The sequence below is a fragment of the Nycticebus coucang genome, chromosome 21, assembly GCF_027406575.1.
Source record: "Nycticebus coucang isolate mNycCou1 chromosome 21, mNycCou1.pri, whole genome shotgun sequence".
In the NCBI taxonomy this organism is placed as follows: Eukaryota; Metazoa; Chordata; class Mammalia; order Primates; family Lorisidae; genus Nycticebus; species Nycticebus coucang.
The window spans coordinates 9,301,281-9,315,190 of NC_069800.1; the positions used below are offsets into that span (position 1 = coordinate 9,301,281).

At 60.0% G+C, this 13,910-nt stretch overlaps 1 pseudogene; it reads left to right on the top strand.

The window, feature by feature from the left end:
- The first annotated feature begins 771 nt into the window (after positions 1 to 771).
- LOC128573442 (fibroblast growth factor receptor-like 1) lies at positions 772 to 3,875 on the top strand (annotated as a pseudogene).
- Positions 3,876 to 13,910: the final 10,035 nt, after the last annotated feature.

Sequence of the window (13,910 nt, forward strand, 5' to 3'; positions counted from 1 at the left end):
TAGGCCCTTGCATTGCTTGTGCCTGCAGGGTCTTTGTGTCTGGGAACCCACTTGACCAGGCTATCAGGTGGGCTCACAACCCAGAGTTCCCCAGGCAGGGCAGAGGTTGGTGGGACACAGGCCTCAGCCCTGGACTTGGCTTCTTGGTGACGTTCTGGGGGAAGGCAGCCTTGGAGAGCCTTGGCCTTTCTGTTGTGAGTCCCTCCTCATGGCCACCAGGCTGGAGGGCCAGCTCCTTGGGCCAAACCACGTTCCAGCTCCTGGGCCCCCCTCCCAACTTCTGCCTTCTCCAAACTCGTGCCCTCAGACCCAAGGGGCTTGGGGCTGTGCTCTCTGGAGGTGAAGCCATCTGAGAGGGCATGGCTCCTGGGCTAGGCAGACACACCTGGGCAGATGTTTCTGTGACTGACCCAGCACAGGGGCAGTGGGCACATGGTGCTTTCACAGACAGTTGCATGCCCATGTATGCATACCTGGTTGCCTGGTTGGGGCAAGCTGCTCCAGCAACTTGGGTGATGACTGTAAGTCATGGCTCACAGGGCATTGGCATGAGTGGCCTGGGGAGCATGGTGCTCTCCTCTGTGGTGCTGGGTCCCAGAGCGCAGGGGCCTAGGCCTCTGCCCTGTTGTTCCTTCCCATGTGGCTGGGGAATGACATGAGGTAGCCCCATGTTCTTGATTCATAGTTTTGAGGGATTATTGAGTCCGACCCTGCTGAGAGCCAGGCTCTTGTCTTCCTCTGATGAAAGCCTGCCTCCGGGTTGTGCAGGATATGGAGTCGCTGGCTTGCTGTTTGGGGCCGGGCCCTGAGCTCGGTGGACGCCGGGTGGACATGGCTGCCATGATCTGGGAAGAGGGCCCTGTGCTTGGCCTCTGCTTCCCATCCCGGGCTGGTACCAGGCAGAGCCCTGCCCCCTAGTGCCATACCAACAGGATCCCTCACATGCCCACCACTACTCTGGATTCCCATGATCCTGTCCTCTCTGATCAAACTCTCTGTCACCCCACAGGCCCCCCAAGGATGGCAGACAAGGTGATCCCACGGCAAGTGGCTCAGCTAGGCTGCACCTTGTGTCCGCAGTGCCCTGTGGAGGGTGACCCACCACCACTGACCATGTGGACCAAGGATGGCCGTACGATCCACAGTGGCTGGAGCCGCTTCCGTGTGCTGCCCCAGGGCCTGAAAGTGAAGGAGGTGGAGTCCGAGAATGCTGGCATCTACGTGTGCAAGGCCACCAATGGCTTCGGCAGCCTCAGTGTTAACTACACCCTCATCGTGATGGGTTAGTCAGGGCTCCAACCAGAGATCACCTGGGCAGGGGCAGGGTGCCCTGGGGCCACACCTGGGGCAGGTGAGCCAACACAGCCTTAGGCAGCAAATCACCCACTTGCTGGGCCCACCAGGACCTAGACAGGACCGCCTAGACAACGTCACCGCCCCCAGACTGGGTCCCTGAGGTTGCTTTCTTCCTCTGGGGCAGGAGTCCCACTGGAAGCCGGGGCGGGGCTGTGGTCTTGGCAGGGTGCACTCTGGTGTCGGCTGTGACTTTGAAGCTCAGGTTTCCAAGTTCAGAGGGGCTGCCAGGACGAACGGCCTTTCTGTTCTCTTCTGCCCCTGGGGCCTGGGCATTGGGGAATGGACAGGTGTCCCGTCAACACACCCTCCACATGTTGGTACCAAGTGCTTGCGCTTGCCTGCCTGCCCCTATCCAACTCCCTGGGGCGGGGCTCCCAGGAGACAGGCTGGCCCCTTTCAGGGATGAAGGGGCCCAACCCATACTCCCAGCTGCATCTTGGTAGCTTGAGACAGCCTGGGCCTTGGTCTCAGGCTTGGTTGAGGAGGCGGCTGTCACAGCGTGGGCAGAGGGGACATTCCTCCACATGCCCTGCCCCAGCACTGCCCAACATGGGCCCCGAGGGCCTCCTCTGGGTGTGTGATAGGAGCACTGTGGCCATTCCCTCCATCTTTTCAGAGGGGATGATGACCAAGCGGTATGTGGGCCATGTCTGTTTGCTAAGCCCTCGGCCCCTTGATGTGGGCTAAGGTTACTGCAGCTGCCACTGGGCCAGCCCCCCGGTCTTGCAGACCCCCTGGAGCCAGAGGGGGGTGGCAGCCAGCCCTCCAGTCACAGCCCTGCCTGTGGGATCACCTGTTCAGCTGGCCCTGGGTTCTGTCACGTGTGGCCCTGGTCTTTTGCTTGGAAGGCTGTGTTGCAGCCTGGTGGGGACTCCTTGGGACCCCTCACCTGTCCTCCCAATGGGTCCTCCCTGCCTCTGCAGATGACCTCAGCCCAGGCAAGGAGAGTCTAGGGCCTGAGGGCTCCTCTGGGGGCCAGGAGGACCCAGCCAGTCACCAGTGGGGTGAGCATGCATTTAGGGTACCTATCTGTGGGGTGGGGGAGTGGCAGCTATCCGTCCTGGTGCCCCTTGGACCTGTGTCTGCTGACCCTGATGCTGCCCACCCCACGGCGTGGCCCCGCTTCACGCAGCCATCCAAGATGAGGCACCGTGTGATCGCACGGCCAGTGGGCAGCTCTGTGTGGCTAAAGTGTGTGGCCAGTGGGCATCCACGGCCTGACATCATGTGGATGAAGGATGGCCAGGCTTTGACATGCCCAGAGGCCAGTGACCACAGGAAGAAGAAGTGGACACTGAGCCTGAAGAACCTGTGGCCGGAGGACAGCGGCAAGTACACATGCCGAGTGTCGAACCGGGCAGGTGCCATCAATGCCACCTATAAGATGGACATGATCCGTGAGTGTGGGGAGCTGGGGGCCTGGTGGGGCTGGGGACTGGGGCCCAGGAGCCATGCCACAGCTCTGTGTCCCTGTGTAGAGAGGACCCGCTCGAAGCCTGTGCTTACAGGCACACACCCCGTGAACACAACAGTGGACTTTGGGGGGACGACGTCCTTCCAGTGCAAGGTACGCAGCGATGTGAAGCCTGTGATCCAGTGGTTGAAGCGGGTGGAGTATGGTGCTGAGGGCCGCCACAACTCCACCATCGACGTGGGTGGCCAGAAGTTCGTGGTGCTGCCCACAGGCGACGTGTCGTCGCGGCCCGATGGCTCCTACCTCAACAAGCTCCTCATCACACGTGCCCGCCAGGATGATGCAGGCATGTACATCTGCCTGGGCACCAACACCATGGGCTACAGCTTCCGCAGTGCCTTCCTTACTGTGCTGCCAGGTGCGTGGTTGTCCCCCCAGGGCCATGCGGGTCAGGCCATCCCCCACCCCCAGGGCAGGGCAGCCAGGGGTGCTGTCACTGCCACATACACTGTGGACCATCTTAGGTAGACGCTCCCCATTCTTGTGGTGACGTCCTCCCTACTTCCTTTTCTCTGTCTCTCTAGCAGACCCCAAACCGCCAGGGCCACCAGTGGCCCCCATTCCTCAACCACCAGCCTCCCATGGCCTGTGGTCATTGGCATCCCAGCTGGTGCCGTGTTTACCCCGAGCACTGTGCTCCTATAGCTCTGCCAGGCCAGGAAGAAGCCGTGGACCATAGCACCTGCCCCTCCCATGCCTGGGCACCATCCACCAGGGACAACCCGTGACCATGGCGGGGATAAGGACCTGCCTGTGTTGGCTACCCTCAGCCCTGGGCCTGGCATGGGGTTGTGTGAAGAGCTTGGACCCCCAGCCGCCCCCCAGCTCCTGCTGGGGTCAGGCCCAGTTACTGGACCCAAGCTCTACCCCAAACTCTACACGGACATCCACACGCACACACACACGCACTCACACGTGGAAGGCAAAGTCCACCAGCACCAGCACATCCACTACCAGTGCTAGACAGCAGCCACTCTATGGACACCGGAGTGCAGGCTGAGGGCAGACAGGCAGCTGGGTTGAGAGGAGGGGGCTTGGATGGGGACAGAGCACAAGGAGGGGGCCCACCCTGGGGTGCCCTGTATGAAGTAGGGCCCGACACATATGTGTTGTCTGGACACATCTGCATGTGTGGTACAGACGTTTTGCCTGGACACTTGCACATGTTGACCAGACACCAGTGTTGCCAGGATACACATGCACATACACATTCACACACATGCATTGCCTGGATACACATTTGGACTGAGCCACCTCCAGGAAGCTGCGTGCCAGTGACTTGCACCATGCATGTGGCAATGGGCAAGTTGATGAAGGAACCCCCACCCCCGCCCGCCCACCTGTGTCCCAGCCTGGCCTTGGTCATTATTTTTGCCACCTGCTCTGGTGTCCAGAGGCTGGGAGCAGGCATCAGGCAGCTCCCTGCTCATCCCCACCTGTCTCCCACTGCCAGATTGAAGGGGCCTTGGTAGTTATATTTAAGAAATTAAGATAATATTAATAATGATGATACAGGGCTGGGTCTTGGAATGTGGGCCTCTCCTGGGGCCAGGACCTGCCTGGCCTCACAGCCATGCCGCATGTGCCCACCCTGTGGGGCCAGGCACCCACCACCCCACTGCTGTGGCGGCCCCAGACCTCTGTAGAGTTTGAGATGCAGCCTCGTACATTTAATTTATTTTGTTAAACATAAGAGTGTGCTTCCCTCCCCTCTACATTGGTATTTCTGCCAGTTTAGTGTCTGTGGGGTATAGTATGTGTCTGCATGCATGTGTATGCCCGTCTGTACAGAGTAGTCTTGGGGGGGTCCTCACCAAGCCTGAGGCTACAGGGGCTGAGACCTGGGAACTGTCACCAGTGCTTCCAGCTGAGGACTTCTCTGAGTCCCAGGATGTGTTGGGTATGGGGGCCCAGGCCCTGCCGTGTCCCACCCACCTTGGGCATCTGTCTGGAGTGCTACCTGCACCCTGCTGCCTGCACCCCCTCCCCATGCTGTGCAAGCCCCCTGACCCCAAGCATGTGTCCTCAGTTCTTTGGGGGCTTCAGTGGATAGACCCTGAGAACTCAGGTCACCTCTGTCCCCAGCATTCCACCAGAGTCACCTCCCTGCCACTCTGACCAGCAACAGTGTTCCCGTCCACTGGGGAAGCCAAGTGACCTACAGAGGGCTGGGGCTCCCAGCCTCTTGAGGTGTCTTGTGGGCTTGGGCAGAACCCCTGCTGTAAAGTGTGTGAGTCCCCAGAGCTGCGAAGCTGCTGTAGGAGGAGCCCAGGGCCTTTTGGTGTACAGGGCACCCTGCCTGGCAGCGTAGGTGACAAGGGGCCTCTGGGTCACATTAGGAGAGCTCCCCAGCCTGGGCCCTCCACATGCCTCCTCCAGCCTCCCCACCTGTGTCTGAGGAAAGCCCCACAGTGTTGTCCTGACCTTGGGACAACCTGAGTGCTAGATGGCTGCAGAAGCCAGGCAGAGTGGGAGCTTCAGGCAGCTGGTGACCAACAGATGTTTCCCAGACAGGATGGGCCCAGGCTGATGCCTGGCCTCAGTCTGGAGTGGGGGTGGGAGAGGGTGGGAGACTCCGGGGCAGGAGGGCTTCAGGGTTCCCAGGAGGGTGGGGTGGGTGGGCTCCCCTTCCTTCTCCCAGTTTCCAGACCCTTCTTCCTTGCTGCCCTAGCCCAGCTAAGCCCTGGGTCCCTCCATGTCTCCCCTACTCCTGTCTCCAGCCTGACCCTGCCATAGTTGGTGCCTTGTGGACACCTATGGCCCAGGCCTTCCCCACATAGGGTACACTGGCCATCCTGCACTATTTCCAGGATGAAAACGTGTTTCTATCCCCTGCACAGACGGGAGGCCAGGAGGGTTGGGGGCACAGGTCTAGTGTGCTGCACAGAAGTGAAGTAGGCAGGTGCTGGATGGTGGTGAGAACTCCCCTGTGAAGCCCAGCAGCCCAAGTTCTGGCCCATCAAGGGTGACCCCCCCGCCCCAGCGCTCTTGACTTTCAAGAGGTGTCCACAACCGGCCACAGGTGTCACAGAGTGGGGAGGCCTGAGCCTGGTCCCCAGGGAAGGGGTGGTAGTGTGAGGCAGAGATGAGGGGATGTTGGTGGCCCCAACTTGGGGGCCTGAGGGTCTGAGCGCTGGGCCAGGGCTAGGAGATGGGCCAGGCATTCAGGACAGGAACAGAGAAAACCCAAGATTTAGAACAGGGACACAGGAGGGATGCCCCGCACAGCTGACGTGGCTATGGGACATGGGCTGGGATTAGCTAAGGCAGTGTCTACCGCAGGGGCTACGGTGGGCCTGGGGCTGGGCCGCTGGTGAAGCAGGCTGTTCAGGGTCCATGGGCCTTGGGCAGACAAGGATCCCATGGGCAAGGTATGTATGGAGCTTGGGTCTCCTGAGACGGGGGTGCAGCCCTTCCCAGGGGCTTTTCGGATGTCCTAGAAAACCACAGTGATCAGTCAAGCCCAGCAAATTTGGGAGGACAAGCCTATGGCTGCTCATCACAAAGAGCCAGTGAGGTGTCCAGGAGGGCTGTGCCCAGCCAGATCCCTCCTGTGTGACCAGCAGATGGTGGTTCCCAGGCAGGCAGGTGTCAGAAGGGGCAGGGAAGGCCATGTCCAGTGGCTGCTGGGATCTACCACACAGGACTGTCTAAGGAAAACAATGTTTTGGGTGCTGACCAGGGGCCCTTGCTGGTCATCACTAGCTTCTCTATTCCTTGAGCCCCTGCAGTGGCTTGGATGAAGTCCCCCTTAGAATGGCGGGGAGCCCAAGAGGGAAACAGGGGATGCTGAGCTCAAGGTCTGGCCTCTGGCCATGTGGCCCACCTGGAGGCACAGCCCCAGGGAAGCACCTGGAGCTGGACACCCTCCACATGCCACAGACCAGCTCTGGGGATACTCTGGGCCACAGCTGGGCTCCAAGCCACAGGCAGGTCCTGCCATGCCCCCAGCCCTCAGGCACCAAAGCGCTGCACTGCTGGAATCGGGGAATGACCATGTTGACAGGCACTGGAGCTGGCTGCCTGACAGGCCCAGGCTTAACCCAGTGCTACATCCTTTCCAGCAGCCCCTTGCCTGGCCCAATGTGGTTCCTGGGATGTCTGGCTCCCAAGGCCAGTCCTGCTGGTGGCACTATCCTTAAGCTTCACCAGCCACCCTAAGCAGGCTGCCCGTAATGCCTGGTCATGCCAGGCATGTGACCCTGCAGGGGAGTGGCCCTCAGTGTGGCTGGGGTATGGTAAGAGAGCTGCAGGAGGGAGTTTGCAGCCAGACTGGGCAAGACGCCCACCCCCCAGGTATCAACCTGGGTTTGCTATAGCCCCGGGTAAAGACTGTGGGAGGGCCCCAAGCCTCAAGGCAGCTGTTTGCCCCACCAGCCCTTGCTGAGATAGTGGCAGCATCTGGCCCAGGGCCGGCAGGTGGTGACAGTTGCCAACAGCTGGCCAAGGGGTGGCACCAGGCTTTTCCCAAGTCAAGGGGGTGGGAGTGGGGGTGGGTAGGTCTGGGCCCTCATAGCTGAAGGGGGAGCTTGACTGTCAGTTCCCATCTGCCTCTAGGGGGCTACCTGGGGCTGGGGCAGGGCTCCCCTTGGGGAGGAGCGAGGTCAGCAGAGCAGATAGAGTGAATGGAGGGGGCAGAGATGGGGTCCCAGCTATTCCCCATGGCAGAGCCACTCTGGTGGGGGGTCAGATGGGCTGTAGCAGGGAGGCTGGGGAGAGGGGCCCACAGGGTCTGGGGTCTGCAGCACCAGGCTGGGGGTGGGCAGTGGGGCTGATCAGCCACGCTCATTTCTAGACACCACTGAGTCCGGCTCTTCCAGCTCCCACTCACCTGGGATGCCCTCAGCTGAGACCCTCCAACCTGCATCACTAGGGACCTCCAAGAATGGGGGGCACCTGGCTGTGGGCAGGACAGTGTTGGAGGAGACTATACGCCCTCCTGGCAGGTTGGGTCAGGGTGGCCACAGATCATGGCCCCATGAATCTCTCAGAGGAGTGGACAGCTTGCCAACCCCACGAGGCCCCATAACCCATGTAGGCCCTGCACTTGGAGGCAGCAAGTGCAGTGGTCAGCTCTGATGGCCAGTGGTCACCTGGTGTAGCCTGTACCTGACTGGGCTCTGGCTCTCAAGTCCTGGGGCTGCCACCCCCCATAAGACCCCAACAGCCACCTGGCCATTGTGACCTCCGTGTCTTCACCTGTGCTCAGGGCACAGACAGGGCAGGGGTATCCACACCTGCCCCAGAGCACACAGCCACCCAGGACCTCAACCTGGCCCAGACCAGGAAGGGTGGGATGGCTGGGGTGGTGCCAGGCTCATAGGCAAATGCTGCTCGTTCACAGCTTTTTCCTCTTTTTTTCTCTTTCTTCCAAAATCCATCCCCTACTGCTGCTTCTGGAGACCCTCCCAGACAGTTGGCATTGGCTGTGCTAGCTGCCCATAAAGCCCCTCTGAAGGCCACAGCCAAACCAATAGTGGGGGTGGGTGGGGGTGTGGGGTTGTGGGGGGGTGGCAGGAGGGCTGTGCTGTGATCTTGGCCCGGTGGGAGGGGACCCCAAGGTGAAGGCCTCCAGCTGTCCTTTGCTGGAGGCTGAGGCCTGAGTCACCCCAGAGCTGTTGGGCTCATACTGGGGTCCATGTGGTGTGGCTATGCCAGTGGCATTGTGGCCACTCTGCTCCACTGGGAGCTGAGACCTGGCTCCATTAGCTCCCTTGGCCCCCTAAAGTCCAACACTGAACACTGAGTACCCTGGATGCTCAGGGCCAAGGAGGCTTGGCCACAGGTACACAGCAGGGAGGGTGGTGGAGGGTGAGGCAGTCCTGGAGGGGCCCAAGCAGGGAGGACCCTGGGCAGGACACCCTTGAGCCAGGAGGCACGGATAGCAAGTGGTAGCTAAGGGCTCGACCCTCAGTTGGTGCCCCTGGTATGTGGAGATTGCCCCCTGGAAGCCGTGGGTCAGACCGTCTGAGGAGCCCATGGGCATTGGCCTGAGGACCCGCACTTGACCAGGCACAAACATTGCCCATAGTGTCCTGTGGGGACAGCAACCAGCCAGGAGCTCTCAGGCCTAGGGCCTGCCTGTGCCCTGAATGCCACACAATACACCCTTTGTTCCCGAGGCCGCCTGGCCTGCAGGCCAAGAGGAAACCTGAGGCTGCCATCCAGCACCCCCGCCCCCGCTGTTCAACAGCCCTGGCCGCCAGGGCCAGCCCAGCAGAGGAGCTGTGGGGCCCTGCTCCATCTGAAGCAGGGGCTGTCTGCCCCTCTGCTCTGCAGCTCAGCACAGGCAGAGCCTCCATGGCTGTTCCATCAGGCTCCCAAATGGTCTGGAGTCTGGAAGGTCAGGGCCCAGGCTTGGGTAGGGTGTGCCACGGAGGCCTCCCCACCCTTCAGGGGCAGAGACAGTCCTGGACCCACCTTTCTTCCTCCCCAGGTGGCCTGGGTGAGGTTCCACCTGCCTGGCCTGGACTTAACCCCAACTCACTCCCCACCACTGCCCCTTCCTCATTCATACCCACCCTTATTGTAGCCCCATCTCCCACCCCACTCTCCTCACCCCCATTCTACTTCACCCTATGTCCCTCCCTATCTGCCCCACTCCTTGTCTTTCCTCCTCTGTCCTCTGGCTCCTTGGCTCCGGACGAGCTCCCGTAGTCATTCCTGGCTCAGGCGAGTGGGAGTGGGTCAGTGTTTGGAAGGGAGGATTCAGCTCCTCACCACTCCCTGGATCCCCTTCCACAGGACGTAGGATGGCCACCCATCTCTGCGCATCCCTCACCAGGTGCCACCAGCCCTAGCACCTCATCCCTTCTCCCCAGTGCAGAGGGCCCAGGCAGGTCTAGAGCACTCTGGAGCCTACCATCTCTGCCACGGATGGGTGTGTGGGTGTCTGTGTCCGTGTGCATGTGTGTGTTCATGCGTGTGTGCTTACATGTGCATGTGCCGCTTATACATGCATGTGCAACCCACTTGTGAGCATGTGTGTGCTTGCATGTTCGTATGTGTACACGTACTGTGGGCACAGGTGGTGCCCTGGGCCCATATCCCATAAGGCTTCTCAGAGGAGGTCTTGGGTGGGGTCTCTCAAGCAAGGGTGCAGCAGGGAGGAGGCATAGGCTGAAAGGCAATCCCTGCAGCTCCTTGGCGCCAGGGTCCTGACCCCTGCTTGGCTTTGACCCAGACAGGTAAGGTCCCCACTGAGACACAGACACTCTGTGGACATGTCACCAGCCGGGAGCACCTGGGCCAACCCTGGGCCTCAGACCTCATTTGGGGTGCTGGACCCTCTGGGATGGCCAGGCCTGAAGCCCACCCAGAAGCTCGCTGAAGCTCAGGTTCAGCCACATGGCCAGGGGCCAGCTGGTACCCAGGGTGTTGCTGTGTGGGGCCTGCCCAAGGAGGAGACGGGCAGCGTGTGGCAGGATCTCTTGGAGTTAGAGGCACCCACTGTGGCTGCAACACTCACCCCGGGCTCTGGCAGGGCCTGGAAAGGAACTAGCTATAGTCTGAGGTAGACAGATGACATGGCTTGGGTCAAAAAGCTGTCAGCAGGGTAGGCAGGGGCAGGGGCCTGGGGCCTGGTGTGGGGTGGGCGTGAGCAGGTCCCCTCCCCACCGCCCCTCCTGTTGGCTGCCATGAACTGGGCCCAGGCCTCCTCTGGAGCAGTTCCTGCAGCAAATGTTGCTCAGGTTGGGGAAGGGCCTCATGGCTAGGGTGAGACTGCCTGGGGGCTGTGCAGACAGACCTGCGGGGAGCCCACCCAGGGAGTCTCCCCAATAGCCTACTCAGTGCCAAGGTTCATGTGACTGCTGCACAAACACCCACCAAGTCCAGTGGGGCCCTTGGCCTCCCAGATGCTCTGTGAGCATGAGGGAGGCTGTACAGCTGAGGCTGGGTCTCTGGTGTTTGCTGCCTGCACTGGGGCTGGGGGTGGGGTAGCCATCCTCCCAGGAACATGGGTAGACACAGGTTTGCCCAGCCTGCTGGGCATAGGGTCTTGCCCCTATCTGGGGCCTGGACCTCCTTTGCCCTCCCAGCTTACGCCACTGTTTGTGGGGTGCTGAGTGGGCTGGTGGAGCTGCACCCCTCCTCCTGCCCCTTGGCTTTGCCCTTCCCACACTTCTCTGTGACCCTGGCCTCCATACCCAGGGCCCACAAGCTGTGGGGGCTTCAGGTGTGTGGGGGATGCAGCAGGCGCTGGCCTCAGGGTGGAGCGGAATCTTGTGGTGTGAGTAAGTGGGAACATCCTGGGCTCAGGTTATAGTTTCCACTGGAAAAACATCCCCATTGTGAATGCTGGCTCCAAGCTTCTTAAAAATTGCAAATATATCCAGTTTCCCAAGCCAGGGCTCAGCAGACTAACGTGGTTGCTTCTGTTGGACCTGCTATGGGTGCCGGCCAGTGAGCATGGCAGGCTATGCCTGGGGCAGACACGTGGACACTCAGGTCCAGGGAGACCCCAGGAGTCAGAGAGGCTATCACAAAGTATCCTGTGTCACATCTCAGAGCCCTGCCCCTGGGTGGCCTTGTCCTCTAGGAGCCGTCCTAAGTCCCACCTCATGTTGTGCCCTTGCTACTAACATCAGGTCACCCCCACTTGGACCTGGCCTCACTGGCCAACCAAAAAGGCCAGGGTGGACCCTTCTTCCAGGCTCAGCACCCTGACTTTGCTCTGGTGCTGCAGAGCAGGGGTGTGTGTGTACATGACTGTACACATGTGTGCATGCATGAGAATGTGCACATGCACACCCTATGTCCATGCACATGTGAGTCTGTGCATACGTGTGATGCCCAGTGTGTGCAACAGTGTACACATGGTGACCCCAGTGCCCTGGCACAGCAGGGAGCCAAGATATGCTGCTCTGCCTCAGCCAGTGGACAGTCTCCTTGGTCCTGGTATCCCAGGGAAGAGGGTCCCAAGGCAGCTTCCTCTAGGGACCATCCTGCCCCCACTAGGCTTCTCTTTGAGCCAGGACTGGGCCTGTGCCCACCTGAGTCTCAAGGGCTAGCTTGTGTCCTGTGGGAAGATGGAGAGCTCTGCCCCCCTTTGCAGAACAACAAAGTGCCCACAAGGTAAAGGTACCGGGCCCCAGATTTATGGGAAGCTCCTTCTAACACCCCAAACACCTGGGAGCCATCCCAAAGACTGGGTTCATGGCTGTGAGGTCTTTGAGTCCAGCTGCAGCCAGGGAGCAGGAGAGGCCATTGGTCCTACAGGGCTGGAGCTAAGCAGTGAGTTCTGGGCCATCCAGGCCTGGTTACATGGCCCCCTTTGGCCACTGGCCTGCTCATGCTGGCCAACTGAAGCACACATGCGTGCAACATGGCGGTGCCCAGCTCTGCAGCGCCTGGAAACCTGGCTGCTCAGGTGCAGGCACTTGGTGGAACCTCCCGTGTGTCTTGTGAAGGTGGTGATTCTGCAGCAGGTCCTGGAAGTCTCAGATCTCAAGCTCGTGCCCCAGGCCTGAGCCTACCCACATGGGGCAGGGCGAGGAGGGGGCTCAGGGTGATCCCAGCAGGGGCTCCCCATGGGCAGGGGACCCCTGCCCAGGTCTGGCAGCACTTGGTGCTTTGTCTTGATGCCCCTCTTGTCACTGCTTAGCAGGTGTTTACTGTCCCACCATGGCACCAGGACCTTACTCTGTGCTACTGTGAGTGGGGGTCCACGGCCAGCTGCAAGGACAGCAGAGCTCTGCAGGAGGACGCTGTGGGCTGTTCTCCATCAGCAGCCAGTCTGTCCTCAGCAGGGTTTCGGCTCAGAAAAGGACGACGGCAAATTGTTCTTCCACCAAACTTCAGTCAAGACAGTGATCTTCAACCAGCGTGCCGTGAGAGGATCTTAGGTGTGCTGTGAAAATTTTTAAAGATCATTGATCAAATTCTTTTCAAAAGAAGTTCAAAGCATAGTAAGCATATCCTTTTTTTTTTTTTTTGAGACAGTCTCACTTTGTTGCCCTGAGTAGAGTACTATGGTGTCACAGCTCACAGCAACCTGAAACTCTTAAGCTTAAGTGATCCTCCTTCCTTAGCCTCCTGAGGAGCTGGGACTACACCTGCCACAACGCCTGGCCAGTATATATATATATTTTTTATCAACATAATTAAAGTGTGCCAGGGAAGTTTAACTATAGGTTCAAGTGTGCTGTGAGATAAAAAAAATCGTTGAAAAACACTGGTCTAAGATGAAAAATGGACAAAGCAAATACATTAAAAGTGCAAAGGGTGTGAGGGGGAGACCTCCTGTGCCAGAGGGAAGCCCCAGAAGTGGCTGGCAGCGAGGAACCACTGGGGCTGGGGAGCCACACGGCCCTGCCCAGTCAGGCCTGCTTCATGGGAGGGGCCTTCTGCTCACCAGCCATACTCGCCTGAGGCCCCAGACCAGGAGTCAGGACCCAGTGGCTTGGGGCCAGAGAGAGCCAAGTGGCCAATTCAGACTCTGGCCGGAGTCTGAAGACTGGTCTCTCCTCATACCTGCCTGGGCCTCCAGCACCCGGGCACTGAGCATGCCCCAAGCAGGGCTGGGCAGGGGCTTCTATCTTACATGAGTACACACACTTGCGTCACACATGTGCACACCAGACACCTGCCCAGAGACACTCAGGGCCCAGTTCCCCATCCAGTGCCCAGGTCTGAGGAGGGCCGTGCAATATGCCCCCAGGGGCATGAGGGACTGGGTCTCATTCTGCAGGACAGCATGGCCAGAGGGCTTGGGGCAGGGATGGACCCCAGAGAGGCAGGCCTCTGTTTCCTTGATGCTGCAACCACAGGACTGTGTCTTCCCTGGAGTTCCCACCTTCTCCAACACCCTCAAATCGGTTTGGACTCCTCTGATGACTGCCAGCGTCTTTGAGTGATGACTCAGGCCTGTCACTCAGCTCCTCCTGCATCAGCCCCAGGGGGGACCCTCTGCCAGGAGCAAGTTGTGGGAGTGACAAAGCCCTGCCGGGCAGCACTGACCCAGGGCTCCTCACCCAGCCCAGGGCCAGCAGAGAGGAGCCGGAGGTGTGGGCATGAGAGGGACCCACAGGGGCTTGAGCCCTTGAACCCAAGCCTGCTCCGTGCCCACACCCTGCTTGTC